Source organism: Erinaceus europaeus, chromosome 19 (assembly GCF_950295315.1).
Source record: "Erinaceus europaeus chromosome 19, mEriEur2.1, whole genome shotgun sequence".
In the NCBI taxonomy this organism is placed as follows: Eukaryota; Metazoa; Chordata; class Mammalia; order Eulipotyphla; family Erinaceidae; genus Erinaceus; species Erinaceus europaeus.
In genome coordinates this window covers 45775764-45790538 of record NC_080180.1, presented here as the reverse complement: position 1 = coordinate 45790538, position 14775 = coordinate 45775764, and positions in this window count along the sequence as shown.

The following is a 14775-nucleotide window of genomic DNA, read 5'->3' as shown; positions in this document are numbered from 1 at the left end:
GGGTTTGTTTTGTTGTACATAGACTTCTATGGCATTAGAGCCCTTCAAGCTAATAACCTCTTTAATAGGTGCTATGGCTAGAAACTCTTGAATCCCCTATTTAGTTTACTCAATCATTTTTCAGTGTCCACTATTCAGAATCTCTCTGCACACTCCCGTCTCTTTTCCCTTATGGGAATCTTATTCTCTAGGGCCCAGTACCAGACAATGTTAAGAGAGGGGCCATCTTGATGCGCCTGACTTCTTGAAGTTATTCAAGTCCATTCAGAGAGGGCGAGTGATAGATAGCCAACCCCACTCTGCTTTGCCAAGTTGTCCCTTTTAGATCCATTATTGTGATTGCTTTTGGTATTATATTCTACATCGTCTTGTGCAGTACTTTCCTCTTATTTGAAACTGTAAGTAGCAACAAGGCATTTCATGTCAGTATATTTTACATCACTAGTGGGGGAATATTAAAGTGATCTTTTCTTTCCTTGATGAACACATACCAATTGTAATTTTTTTTCCTGCACTCTGATGTAAGCACTTTAGGACTGAACATGCATGTCTTTGATACTAGGTTTTATTTTTACATTTAATATTTTACATTACAATCAAATTGATATTCTTAGAAATTTATTTCCTAAAGATAAATAAAAGATACAGTAAGGAAAACAAAAGTCAATTACAGGGCCACATATAATTTATTTTAAAGCTAAATTTTTTAATCAAATTTATTATTCTATACCAAGTGAAAAAAATGTATGACTCAAATGAATGACTCAAATACAGAAAGTCAAAGTAAAGTAATTCTCCCCTCACCAAATTTTGGTAGCACTATTCTTACACAGTAAAACCTAACCAAAACACCTTTAGTTCCTAACCTTTCTACAAACACAACCAAATTTATTCAGAATAGAATTTAACAATATTTGTTACTTTAGATTGCACTGGTGGTCCTGAAAAACAGCTTGCTTGAGTAGTGCACTGCTTTACCATTGAAATAATTGAGACATGACTTAACCTTCAAAACTATGATTGAAGTAAAATGTAGACAATGGAGAATTTTCATTTTCTTTTTGCCTCCAGGGTTATCTCATTGCCTGCACTACAAATCCACTGATCCTGGAGTCCATTTTTCCCCATTTTTTGCTGCCTTTGTTGCCCTTGTTTTATTTATTGTTATTGTTGTCATTGTTGTTAAATAGGACAGAGAGAAATCGATAGAGGGAAAGACAGACACGGGGAGAGAAAGACACCTGCAGACCTGCTTCACCGCCTGTGAAGCAATACCCCAGAAGGTAGGGAGTTCTAACCGGGATCCTTGCACTGGTCCTTGTGCATCATGCCATGTGTGCTTAACCTGCTATGCTACCGCTGGGCCCCCAGAATTTTCAATTTCATTTTCAGTAAAGTAACATTACTTTATAACATAATGCAGATTTCAGGCACATAGCATTGTAGATCAGCATCTGTATACATTGTCAGTGATGCCCCTAGTAGTCTATCAACTATTAATCTAGCCACTTGCACCCATCCTGTCCCATTCCATACTGTCTTCCTTAATGGTATCACAGTTTTGTCTCTAGAGTACATTTTCATTACCTCCTACATATTAGCAAAAAAATGGCAGAGCTGGTCTTTTTCTCCATCTAACTTTTATCACCTAATGTCGTCTATCTAGGTTATTGCAAATGGCAGGGTTTCATCTTTTTTTTTTTAATAAATATAGAGATAAGTGCTATGCAAATGTGTCCATATAGTCAATCTTAAGGCTTGTCATCCCAAGTGGCCAAGAAAATTATGGCAAATGTAAGCAACTGACATTACACTAACCTTAAGTGTTTTTGCTTAGTGGGAGAAAGTGCTAAAATAAAAAGGTACGGCGTGGGCAGCAGCATACCAGATTAAGTGCACACAGTACAAAGCACAAGGACCCACTCAAGGATTCCAATTCCAGCCCCTGACTCTCCATCTGCAGGGGGCTCACTCCACAGGTGTCAAAGCAGGTCTGCAGCCTTCTGTCTTTCTCTCCCCCTATCTTTCCCTTTCCTCTCAATTTCTCTCTCTGTCCTATCCTTATAAAGGTATTCTATAAAATAGGGTACTTGCAAATGACAAATATAATGAAGGATGAATATTGAAAATACAGGAAGAACTCAACTCAATAATAACAACAAAAAGATTACACATAGCTGCCAGAGGATGATACGATTTACACATTCTCTTAGAAACTTTCCTGCCACAGGTCACTCTAATGTTTATCCAGTAAGACACATTTCATTGACAGTGTTCGAAATACTTGATCTTCAAAGTTATAGAAGAAATGGCCTAACTTTCACATGAAATTTTTTACCCAATTTACTAAACATTATCTGTTCTTGTACAGATTCACCAGCAGAGAATTAGACTGAAACTAAACAATAGTAAGGTGGCTATGCACAAAAAATGAAATCTTTCTGGACAGGGAGATAGCACAGTAGTTATGCAGAAGACTTCCATGGCGGAGACACTGAAGTCCTGAGTTCAGTCCCAGTGGTACTCTGATAGATAAATAAATAAATAACTATTAAATGCATAAGAATAAATTAATCCTACAATTTTTACAGTCTTCTATAGTTATCACATGGTTACAATAGAGTCATTACATACAATCTGTGATTTTTTTTGTTTGCATTTTCTATCTTTAACCTTTGACATCAGAAAAATAACAACAAAGGACTATTGTTCAGTTTCTTGGTGCAAAAGCACTAAGTATTTTAGGAAACAATGGGGCTGCCCTCTGCTTTTTTATATAATACAAAACTAACTGACTCCAATCTCCAAAACAAGATTGTGCCTGTCTTTTTCATTCAAAGTATTAAAATCCCCAGTGCATTCAGTACACAGGAAACTATTGACATGAGTGATTCTTTTGCATTTATTTATTATTAAATAATAACTCACAATAATTCTGATGATGAATGGAAGAAACTACAGCTTAATGAAGGAACTGTAACTACTTGTGTTTGATATCTGGTGAGCCTCTGATATCCTTTCAAAACTGCTGTGTACTGAAGGGCTTCGAGTTTTATTTATGCAGATCTTAACCCAGTTATTACATTATACTTCAAAGCATCCAAATAAAATCTCTGTCTGCAATATTAAATGCATTTAAAACTACTTTATGGATGAAGAATTTTATATCTTCTGGGAATTAGCAAAAAAGTATAATTTTAACATTTCATAATTTACCAAAAAAATCTTTGTAATTAAAGTAAGAATCTTTTACCTCAGACACCTGAAGGTATGTTCAATACTGAGATAGTTGTAAGATGCTAAAATAATGCATCCGTTTAGAAAAAAATATATTTATAAAGAAAGCATGTTAAGATATTTATTTATTTATTTTAATTTATTTTCCCTTTTGTTGCTTTTTTATTGTTATGGTGGTTTTTGTTGTTGTTATTGATGTCGTTGTTATTGGATAGGACAGAAAGAAAATGGAGAGAGGACGGGAAGACAGAGAGGGGGAGAGAAAGACAGACACCTGCAGACCTGCTTCACCGCCTGTGAAGCGACTCCCCTGCAGGTGGGGAGCTAGGGGCTTGAGCCAGGATCCTTACACCAGTCCTTGCACTTTGCACCACCTGTGCTTAACCCGCTGCACTACTGCCTGACTCCCTAAGATATTTATTTTATTTATGGTTCTTTTGGTAAACTTAATGTTGACAACATTTTGCAGTTACTTAAGTTGATTCTTATTTTTGTAAAGTTTCCTTATGTTCCTAAGAGACAGAGAGAGACTAGAACACTGCTCACTTTTGACATGTAGCAGTGCCAGGTATTGAATCCAGAAACTCTGGGATATCATCCATGAAATTACGTGTAATACCACTACTCTATCTCCCAACTCCCTCAGCTACATTGGAATCTTTTTGTAAATATTTCCTATAAGGGAAACATCTAAAATTTTTTGATTGAAGATGTTTACAGTACTTTTATTTAAAGTAGAGCATTCATGTATACATAGAAAACCAATAGTTTCACAATTATTAGTAAATACAGAATAGTAGACATGTTTACTTGAGTTTTTTGTTCTCTAGAATATATCAGAAGACAAAAACTCAAATATAGGTTGTTTGCTAAAAATATCAATTAAACAAATTAATATATTTGTACAAAATGCTAACTGGCTTGTTTGACAAATTTATCAGTCACATAATCAAAGATAATTAGATAACCAATTAGATTAAAATGACAGTGAAGCTGCAATTGGAGACTCAGTTTGCACTTATATTTAATAGTATGTGTCATCTTTTGAGAATAGTCACTGTTGAGGTATCAGATTTCTTGAATAAAGTTTGTCTTGCCTTGTGAAGTTTGTGAGAATTACTTTAAAATGAAGTTAATATCATTTCCAAACATAATGGTGATCTTATGAAGATATTCTTACGTTGTGGGTGCTGAGGGATGCACCAGGTTAAGCACACTTTGTGCAAAGTGCAAGGACCCTCTCAAGGATCCTGATTCGAGCCCGAGGCTCCCCATCTGCAGAAGTGTCCCTTCACAGGTAGTGAAGCAGGTCTGCGGGTATCTATCTTTCTCTCCCCCACTTTGTCATCCCCTTCCCTCTCAATTTCTCTCTGTACTATTTAATAAAAAATGAGGGAAATGTCCACTAGGAGCAGTGGATAACACTGGACACAAAAAGATATCCTGATATTCAAACCTGTATTTTGAAAGTTAAAAGTAGGGATTCAATTTCATTATATCGATATGAGATAATCTGTTACTAAAAATATATGCAATCTTATTTATGTATTATTTATTTTTTAATATGTCATATATACCATTATATACATGTCATGAAAACATAGCCATTGAAATTTGAATTCAATACTGCAATGTGCATCTATCCTAAGTTAGTCACCAAAACACAAAGTATGATTGATAATCATTTTCTTAGGTAACATTTATTATTATTACATATAGAATTGATAATAAGCTTTGGGTTAATATATATAATTCAATAAAACATATGCTATATAATTACCAGAAAACAGTGAGTGATTTGTAGACAAAGCAACTTTTCTGAGATTACTGAGAGACACTTTTTAGTTGGTAGTCGAATAACATCCTGTGGAAGTCTGTGTTCTGTCCACTGATGTTCTTCTAGTAAGTAGAACTCACTGTTCTGTGTTTTGAAATATAAACTGTTGGCAGTAGAAGAAATCTAGAAAGCATTCTTTTTACTATTGCAACAGAAACAATAAAATATCTAAGGATAAACCTAACAAAAGAAGTGAAAGACTGGTATATTGAAAATGACAATTCATTATTCAAGGAAATTGAAAAAGACACAAAGAAGTGGAAAGATATCCCATGTTCATGGGTTGGAAGAATTAACATGATCAAAATGAATATACTAATCAGAGTCATATAAAATTTAATGCAATTCCCATCAAGTTTCCAACCAATTTTTTTGGAGAATAGAGCAAAAGCCACAAATGTTTATCTGGAACCAGAAAAAACCTAAATTGCCAAAACTAACTTGAGAAGAAAGAACAGAACTGGAGTCATCACACTTCCAGATCTCAATCTGTATTATAGGGTCACTGTGATCAAAACTGTTTGGTACTGGAACACAAATAGACACACTGACAAGTGGAATAGAACTGAGAGCCCAGAGGTAAGCATCCTAACCTATGAACACCTAACCTTTGACAAAGGTGCCCAGACTATTAAATGGGGAAAGCAGAGTCTCCTCAACAAATGGTGTTGGAAAAATCAGGTTGAAAAGCGGAGAAGAATGAAACTGAACCACTATAAAAGTAAAATTCCAAACACAAAAGTAAATTCCAAGTGGATCAAGGACTTGGATATTAGACCAGAAACTATCAAATACTTAGAAGAAACTATTGGCAGAACTCTTTTCTAAAGATATCTTTTAAAAAAACCTTCAATGAAACAAATCCAATTATAAAGAAGACTAAATAAAAAAATAAACCAATGAGACTACATCAAATTAAAAAGCTTCTTCACAGCAAAAGAAACCACCACCCAAACAGAGACCTCCCACAAGCAGAAGACCTTTACATGCCATACATCAGACAAGAGGCTAATAACCAAAATATATAAAGAGCTTACCAAACTCAGCTACAAAAAAAAAAAAAAAAAAAAAACACACAAATGACCTCATCCAAAATGGGGAGAGGATATGAACAAAATTTTCTCCATGGAAGAGATCCAAAAGGCCAACAAACATGAAAAAATGTTCCAAGTCATTGATCGTCCAAGAAATGTAAATAAGGACAACAACGAGATACCATTTCATTCCTGTGAGAATGTCATACATCAGAAAAGTTAACAGTAACAAATGCTGGAGAGGTTGTGGGGACAAAGGAACCCTCCTGCACTCTTGGTGGGAATGTAAATTGATCCAAACACTGTGGAAAACAGTCTTGAGAACTCTCAGAAAGCTAGAAGTGGACCCACCCTATGGTCCTGCAATTCCTCTCCTGGAGATATATCCTAAGGAACCGTACATACCCATCCAAAAAGATTTGTGTATACCTATGTTCATAGAAGCACAATCTGTAATAGCCAAAACCTGGAGGCAACCCAGGTGTCTCACAACAGATGAGTGGTTGAGTAAGCTGTGATATATATACAATGAAATACTACTCAGCTATTAAAAATGGTGAATTCATCTTCTTCACCTCGTCTTAGATGGAGCTTGAAGAAATTGTGTTAAGTGAGATAAGTCAGAAATAAAAGGATGAATTTGGGATGATCTCACTCATAGACAGAACTTGCAAAACAAGATTAGAAGGGAAAACACTAAGCAGAACTTGGATTGGAATTGGTGTATTGCACCAAAAGTAAAAGACTCTGTTATGTGGGGAGGGTTTGATTCTGGATCATGATGGCAGAGGAGGACCTAATGGGGGTTGAATTGATCTGTGGAAAACTAGGAAATGTTATGTATGTACAAACTGTTGTATTTTTAGGGGCCGAGTGGTGGTGCACCTGGTTGAGCACATGTATTACAAACTATTGTATTTTACTTTCAACTGTAAACCATTAACCCCCCAATGAAGAGAGAGAGAGAGAGAAAAAGGAAATACAAATTTTTATTAAACAATTTGGTCAAATTGTAAAGTATAAAATTCTACTTCCTGCTTCAATGAAAAGAAGAAGCATTTAGTTGTACCTCTGCGGAACAAGTTTGTATCTTTTCTAAACTAAATAGACATTATTTAATATTAGGTAAAAATAGCAAATACGTAAAACTCACACAAACTTTTCAATAATAGATTCTGGTATGTAAAACCACATAAGACAATATTCTATATTATTTTTTTTCTTCAGTATACTTCTGTACATGGGCATATTATTGGGTAAGGAATATTTTGTTCAAAAAATAATTTGTTAAAAAATACTCCTAAATAAAAAAAAAAGGTTCATTACTCACAATTTTTACTCAGTCCCATTTATTATCTTAATGGACATATCATGGCCTTAAAAGCAGACCAACTGTTTCTTTCATAATATAAACAAGATTTTTAAAAAATATTAATTTTATTATTTATGCCCTTTTGTTGCCCTTGTTTTGTTCTTGATGTTGTTGTTGCTGGATAGGACAGAGAGAAATGGAGAGAGGAGGGGAACACAGAGAGGGGGAGAGAAAGAAAGATAGACACCTGCAGACCTGCTTCCCCGCCTATGAAGTGACTCCCCTGCAGGTAGGGAGCCGGGGGCTCGAACTGGGATTCTTAGACTGGTCCTTGGCACTTTGCACCACCTGCATTTGAAAAGGAAAATTTTTCTCCACATAAATTTGTTATTCACTAATAGCCTGCTAAAAGTGATGATGTGGAATTCCATCTCTTTGTGGTCAGAGTCTGAAAGATTAAATCATACACGAAATTTTTTTATTCCATATCCAGTTGGTACATAGTAGCAATAGTGTTTATAGTAACATGGTGTGGAGTGTGCTTTTTTTTGGGGGGGGGGTGGGTCTTGGAGGAGAGATTCAATTCATTACTTGGGCTCATCAGACTACACTGTTTTTCCTGGTTCCATATTCTAGAAAGAAAGCTGATTCACTTCTGTGGTCACATTTCTATTTCTATTTTCTTCAAGAAATTCTTCTTATTTTTTCACAAAATGAACAGTAATGTGGTCAAAAGTATTAATCCACTGATCTTAGTTTTATCTACCATCACATATAAAATTCAAAGAGAGAAAAAATTATCTCTATATTTTTTCTGATTAAAGTCATTGCTTTATTTAATGATCAGTTTATTTTTTTTTTCTGACATGTCAAAATATTGCAGACTGGGTGGCTTAAACAACAGGACTTTTCTTCTCTCTCTTTTTCTTTTTTCTTTTTTTTTGCCTCTAGGCTTATTGCGGGGCATGGTGCCTGCATTAAAATCTATGGCTCCTACCAGCCATCTTTTCCATTTTATTGGATAGGACAGAGAGAAATTGAGAGAGGAGAGGGAGATAGAAAGGGAGAGAGAAAAATAGACATCTGCTGACCTGCTTCACCATTTGTGAAGCAAGGCCCCACAGGTGGTTTTTGTTTGTTTGTTTTTGTTTTTGTTTTTGGCCTCCAGGGTTATTGCTGGGACTCAGTGCCTGCTCTATGAATCCACTGCTCTGGAGGCCTTTTTATCCTATTTTGTTGCCCTTGTTGTTATCATTATTATTATTGTTTCCATAGCTGTTGTTGGATAGGACAGAGAGAAATTGAGAGAGGAAGGGAGACAGAGAGGGGGAGAGAAAGACAGACACCTGCAGACCTGCTTCACTGCCCATGAAGCGACCCCTCGGCAGGTGGGGAGCTGGGGGCTTGAACCGGGATTCTTACTCTGGTCCTTGAGCTTGGTGCCATGTGCGCTTAACCTGCTGTGCTGCCATTTGACCTCCCGGAAATGTTTTCTATTTTTTTAAATTGCTTGCAGAGGGTGTGTGACTAGGGAGCAGCTCAGAGAGTAGAGCTCAGGATGGACATGTTCAACACTAACACTACATATGCTTGAGTTGAGTGACGTCCTGTTCTCTTGTTCATAGATTAGTGCATAGTTTAAAAAGTTCTGTCAGCTAGAAGTTCAAGTATAAGGTATTAGCGATTTTGGTCATTTGATTTCTTATAGGGATCGGTCTCTAGCTTATATATGAATACCTTCTCACTGTACCTTCATATGTTGCCTTTCAAGTATTTGTGTATTTATTTGCTCTTCTTATAAGAACACGGTCAAACTGGGTTAGGATCCACGTTTATGAACTCATTATACCTTTATTATCTCAGTAAAGACCTTATTTCCATATATGTTTACATTCTAAACTACTGGGGTAAAGAGTTTAACACAAAGATTGGTAGGGTGGGGGAGTGCAGTGCAGACACAGACTAGCACTTAGTAGATGAAGATTAGAGAATGATCCAACCCAGTTGTGAGAGATGTCAGGTAGACCAGTGGCAGAAAATTTCAACGAAAACTTTTATCTGTTTACTTTCTTTAAAAGATACTTTAGGGGGAATCCGGCAGTAATGCAGTGGGTTAAATGCATGTGGCGCAAAGCTCAAGGACCAGCATAAAAGGTACTTTCCAGAGTCCGGTGGTAGCTCAGTGGGCTAAGCGCAGGTGGTGCGAAGCACAAGGACCCGTGTAAGGATCCCAGTTCGATTCCCCAGCTCCCCACCAGCAGGGGCGTCGCTTCACAGGCGGAAGCAGATCTGCAGGTGTCTTTCTCTCCCCCTCTCTGTCTTCCCTTCCTCTCTCTATTGCTCTCTGTCCTATCCAACGACAACATCAATAACGACAACAGTAATAACTACAACAACAATAAAACAACAAGGGCAACAAAAGGGAAAACAAATATTAAAAAAAATTTAAAAAGATACTTTTATCAGAAATGATTTTTTACATTTTCTATTATTTTTATTAATTGACTAGAGATAGCCAGAAATAGAAAGGGAAGGGGGGGAGAGAGATGGATAGAAGCAGAGAGATACCTGAAGACATGATTCATCACTTGCAAAGCTTTTCCCCTGCAGGTGGGGCTAGGGGCTCTAACCCAAATCTTTGCACACTATAACATGTGCACTCAACCAGGTGCACCACCACCTGGCCCCGGAAATGATATTTTAAAAGTCCAAATCACTTCTCCTTGTTCTAATATGGGTTTGTATCATTGTACTGTGACGATGGGAAATTATGTTTGCTCCTGTGGAGGGCCAGTGCAGTGCAGTGCCAAGCTGCTAAGGCAGCTGAATACTAATCTTTGTGAGGATGGAAAATATTTTGTGGAGAAGATGAGACTATAGAAATAGGCAGGTCCCTCCCAGCTGTATTACTCCAAGGAAATTAGTTATCGCTCCGTGACTTGCTTTGGTCATTATCAAGGTGAGTTAGTCAGCTATATGTGAGTTCTGTGCTGGATATTAGACTCTATCAATGTACTCAATATAGGTTTTTGCTGTAATGTTCTGTTGAGATGCCAGTAAATGCTAACTAAAAAACAACAACAACAACAACAACAACAAAACAAAGTGATAGATTTAGGGGATGAAATAGGAAAGTTGTAGCTTTCAATAATGAGGATAGGTGCCATGCAGGAAAAGACATTACCAGGTGGACTGCTATCAAAGGTGCTTGAAATGTGAGTCCAGTGAAGATGTGATTTTGCCCAGCTCAGTCATCAAATAACCAAGCAAACACCTACTGCTTGACATGGTTTGTTTCTTTGCTTCACGTTCCAGTTTTCTCTCATGGTGAAAAGTAGGAATACATGTCAGTGAATACTAGTTAGTTCATTGCTAGGGATATACTAAAGAAGTTTTAGAATAAAAAATAAAAAGCCAAAATTTGGAGAATTGCATTCATAGCTATAAGCACTATTAGCTTTGTTTTCTAAAATATCTTCGCCATATTTCATCATATGTAGAAATGATATCAAAGAAGGAAAACAAGCTACTGTCATAGGGAAATCTGTGTTTATTTTTGTTTTTCAAATGCACCTGTTACTGTGTTCAGGTGTGGAGAGCAGAAGTAGCTGAGGCTGAGTGGCATACACATTATGTGTGCTAAGTATCTATTCATTGTCATTTATAGGAATGAACTCTGTAATTAGAAACAGATGAGAAAGGTGCTAAAATGTGTTAGGAATAAATCACACACTCACTGAACTGAAAATAAAGTATCATTTGGAACCAACAAATACAGGTTTGAATTATTAAAATAAAGCCCTGCCCTTTTATGAGTTATGCATTGCTTCCAGGATTTCACTTAATGTCATGCATTTGTTCCTTCAGGACATTTCCATAATATCATATCCAAATGAAACTTTGTGTGCTTTTCAAAGAAAAAATGTGAATATGAAATAATCCACTAAATATGTCAAGCACAAAAGAATTTAAGTGTAAAGTACAATTTGGTTTTTTATCATTTTATTACCCTTTTTAAAATTTATTGGATAATGGCAGTCAAAAATTGAGAGGGAATAGGGTGATAGAGAGGGAGAGAGACAGAGAGACACCTGCAGCCCTACTTAAGTACTCACAAATTTTCCCCTTACAGGTGGGGATTAGGGGCTTGAATTTGAGTCCTAATGCATGGTAACATGTGTGCTCAACCTGGTATGCCATACACCACCACTGAGCTCAGAAGTACAGTTTATTATAAGAAACTCCATTTTAAACTCTGGACATTTTAACAACTATAATTCAGAAATATTTTATTTCAATTTTTTAATAAATGCAGCCAATAACTAGAACAAAAATGCATTCATACATATAAAATAAGCTTAATCATTAAAGCATTCTTATTTTTTTAATATTTATTTATTCCCTTTTGTTGCCCTTGTTGTAGTCATTATTATTATTAATGTTGTCATTGTTGTTGGATAGGACAGAGAGAAATGGAGAGAGGAGGAGAAGACAGAGGGGGAGAGAAAGATAGACACCTGCAGACCTGCTTCACTGCCTTGCAGGTTGAGAGCCGGGGGCTCGAATCTGGATCCTTACGCTGATCCTTGTGCTTTGCACCACATGTGCTTAACCCACTGCGCTACCACCAACTCCCTCATTAAAGCATTCTTATTGTTTTCTGTCAGCAGCAACAAATGACTGTGAAATAAAACCAATGGAGATAATTTATGCTTGAAATGAACACAAATTTTTTATCAAATTATATTTAGTTAAGCTCTAGCCATAAACTAGAAATCATTTGTAACTCATCATGATTTTAAAACTGTCAGGCAAAACTGTATGCTACATATACTAGTCATATTTCAGTTACTCATTAAACTCAAATTATATGGTCAAAGTCTTTGTGAAAGATTTTTTTTTTTTTCTGTTAAAGGGATGACTCAGCAGATAGAATTTGAGATTTGTACACAGGAGAGCTTCCATTTTTACCCCTAGCTCCATGAATGAGCTGGTGGTTTTCTGGTCTCTATCTTTCATTTTCCCAATAAGTGAACAAAGGTTAAAAGAATCTCTCTCTTTTTTCCTTTCACATCCTATTTTCCCTCTTTCACAAACCATTAAGGTCTGCACGTTACAGGAAACATCTCTGATTAAATCACAAGTTGCTGTGATTCTCAAATTTGTCTTTCTAAGTCTTCATGGCTCTTCTTTTAGTTAGTGGATTAAGAATTATTTCTTACTTTTCAATAAGTTAGAATTCCAAACTAATCCATTCAGCTAGGTCTCAGACTTGGTACACTGGTGTTTGCTTCAGAAACTTACAGATGATTGACTGAGGTGTTCCGTTAATAGATTTAAGCTATGATATACAGGAAAAAGTTTATAAACTAGCAATGATAGCAGCACCCTTCCTTCCTGGGTGGAAAATACACTCAAACCAAAAATATAATGTATTTGATGTAAATTCAAACTTAGCAAAAGAGCAGATTCAATTTCCACCTTTGAGAAGTTATTTCCCAATATTTACTATGGAGCAAACCTCCACTGAAAGAATTTTTTTTATTTTAAAAAAATATTTATTTATTCCCTTTGTTGCCCTTGTTGTTTTATTGATGTCCTTGTTGGATAGGACAGAGAGAAATGGAGAGAGGAGGTGAAGACAGAGACGGGGAGAGAAAGATAGACACCTGCAGACCTGCTTCACTTCTTGTGAAGCAACTCCCCAGCAGGTGGGGAGCCTGGGACTCGAACCAGAATCCTCAAACTGGGTCCTTGAGCTTTGCACCACCTGCATTTAATCCATTGCGCTACCGTCTGACTGCCTTCACTGAAAGAATTCTAAGCAACTGGACCAGGCGGTGCCACACCGGGTTGAGTACACGTAGTACAAGGCTACTGCACAAGCGCCAGGGTTTGAGCACCTCCCCACCTCCAGCAGCGACCCCTGTTTCACCAGCAGTGAAGCAATTCTGCAGGTGATTGTCTTGGGTTTGGTGAATTGCCCCAAAGGACTCAGGGAATGGGGAACTTTCAGCATGATGGAGGAGGAAGACCTAGAGTGGAGGGGAGAGAGTTGGGTAGAAACCTGAGAAATTTCACACATGCACAAACAACTGTATTTATGGTAAACCATTAATCTCCCAATAAAAATATATTTAAAAATAAAAGAAAAAAAGGCATATTTTTCAAAAGAGAAAAATCAATCCAAAGAAGATCCAGCTCACAATAGTGGAGAAGGGAGTTGAGTGTATGGTGGGAATAATATGCAGACTCCTTACTAATAAGAAATTGTGCCCAGGGAGTCAGCTCAAGGACCCGTGTAAGGAATGCAGTTCGTGCCCCCGGCTCCCCACCTGCAGGGGAGTCGCTTCACAAGTGTTGAAGCAAGTCTGCAGGTATCTTTCTCTTCTCTCTCTGTCTTCCCCTCCTCTCTCAGTTTCTCTCTTTCCTATCCAACAACAACAACATGAATAATTACAACAATAAAACAAGGGCAACAAAAGGGAACAGATAAATAAATAAATATTTTAAAAAAGAAGATATATTTTAAAAATTGTGCCCATTTGTCAACCACTGTCCTATAAATCATCATTTCTTCAATAAATTCTTTTTTTAAAAAAGAAAAGATATGTCCAGTGGTACCTACTAATCAACTACAACTTAAAGTTTCTACCCACACTGGGGGCCAGGCGGTGGCATACTAGGTTAAGCATACATAGTTCGAAATGCAAGGACCAGAGCAAGGATCTTGGTTCAAGCCCCCCAGCTTCCCACCTGTAGGGGGGTTGTTTCACAAGTGGTGAAAGTCTCTATATTTCGCTCTCCCTCTCTACCTTCCCCCCTTCCCTCTCAATTTCTTTCTGTTCTATCCAAAATATATATATATATATATATATATATATATATATATATATATATATATATATATATAATGGCCCCAGAAGCAGCGGATTGGCAGTGCTGGCACCAAGTCCCAGCGATAACCTTGGAGAAAAAAAAAAGTTACTATCCAGATTGAATACTTTCAGAACATATCATAAAATTGGAACTCTAACAATGTTTACGCATTTTCTACACTCACTTCACAATAAAGTCCTAACATCAGTCTAACATTTGTTGCACCGAATTATTTTTCTAACTGCAGATTGATATTTATCAAATCTTATTATTTTCAAATCTCTCTTGGTTTCTTTTAAATTATATTAATAACAATTAAACAAATAGGTATAAATTTTAATGAAGTCAATTAAGTAAATTAAAGTATTACTATTATAGCCATCTCTTCCTATAAAAACAAAAAATTAAGGGAGTCCGGTGGTAGCACAGTGGGTTAAGCGCACGTGGAGCAAAGTGCAAGGACCGGTGTAAGGATC